Here is a 1,238-nt window from a genome sequence, read left to right as displayed (position 1 = left end):
CGCTGGGGCCAGGCTGGCACCGCTCCACCGCATGCAGGGTTGGGGGCAGGGGGGTCCCCCGGGAGCTACCGGCCGGCGCGGGTCGCCAGTCCTCGGTGGGAAAGGCCAGCCCTGGAGCTATAAAGAGAATTTTACCCTGACATTTCATGAGCTTTATTCAGCGCTGCCGCTGTGCGTTCGCTGCTTTTCCCACAGAAAGCCGGGGCTGGCCCGCTGCATTCCTGGAATGCTATTTTATCCCCAATTTGATTTACGAAAGAACCCGAGAGGAGCCCGGAGATGGAGGGGGCTTTAAATTGGCCTCGTAGATCTTGCAGGCTGGGAAAACACCCCAGAAAACGCCTGGCGCCTTTTTTTGGGGTGGTGGTGGAGGGGCCTGAGCTGCCAGCGGTCCCCACCGGAGCAGCAGCCCCTGGTGCGGGCGCAGCTGGGGGCTCACAGGGCAGTGCCCCCCCAGGTTTACCCCCTGCCCATTGCTTTCCCAGTCCTCAGCATCACCCCAGGATAGTGGGGGGCGGCGGGTGCGTGTCAGAGCAGCCCTGAAATTAGTGATTTGTGCTAACGAACAATAAGGAGGCGCCCGGCAGCAGCGAGCCCTTGGCTCCAGCCTCACAAGGGGGGACTCAGCCTGTCCGTGGGGTACCCACGTGGGGGACACCACCGCCGGGCAGTAAATCACAGGGAGACGGGAGGTGACGAAGCGACGCTAAATCATCTGTGCCCTCAACGACCCATAAAACCGGGAATCTTCTTATTTCTTTTTTTTTTTTTTCCAAAATGTGGGCAAGTAGCAGCTCCTCTTAGGAATTATCCGAGTCCTGAAACACATTGATCAAACCCTGGAGGATCTGGTTCCGGGATGTGCATCGCCCCCAGATGCTGGTGAGATCCGAGGCGTCAAGCGGCCGTTTGCACTGACACCAGCACCACCAGTTTCACTGGGAACAGCAGCCGAAAACTCGCCCTCCGCAAAGTCACCCGGCAGGTCCCATAAGCCCAACACGCTCCGCACGGAAGGCACATTTCCATGGGGCCAGGCCTGCCGGCTCTGGGAGGATTAATTATTATTCAAGCGCAGATAAAACGAGCGAGTTAAACACGGTGATAAAAAGTTCGATAACACAGAGCTGCTCTGTTTGCATTTTATGGCAAGAGAGGAGCTGCCTGCTCGAAGCGAACCAGAGCCGGGCAGCTGGTTGCAGCCTGTTGGAATCGACTCCCCACTGCTGGGGCACGGG

This window comes from Egretta garzetta, unplaced genomic scaffold (assembly GCF_000687185.1).
Source record: "Egretta garzetta isolate BGI_Z169 unplaced genomic scaffold, ASM68718v1 scaffold799, whole genome shotgun sequence".
Classification (NCBI taxonomy): Eukaryota; Metazoa; Chordata; class Aves; order Pelecaniformes; family Ardeidae; genus Egretta; species Egretta garzetta.
The sequence above is the reverse complement of the archived record's forward strand: the minus strand, read 5'-3'. Positions refer to the sequence as shown.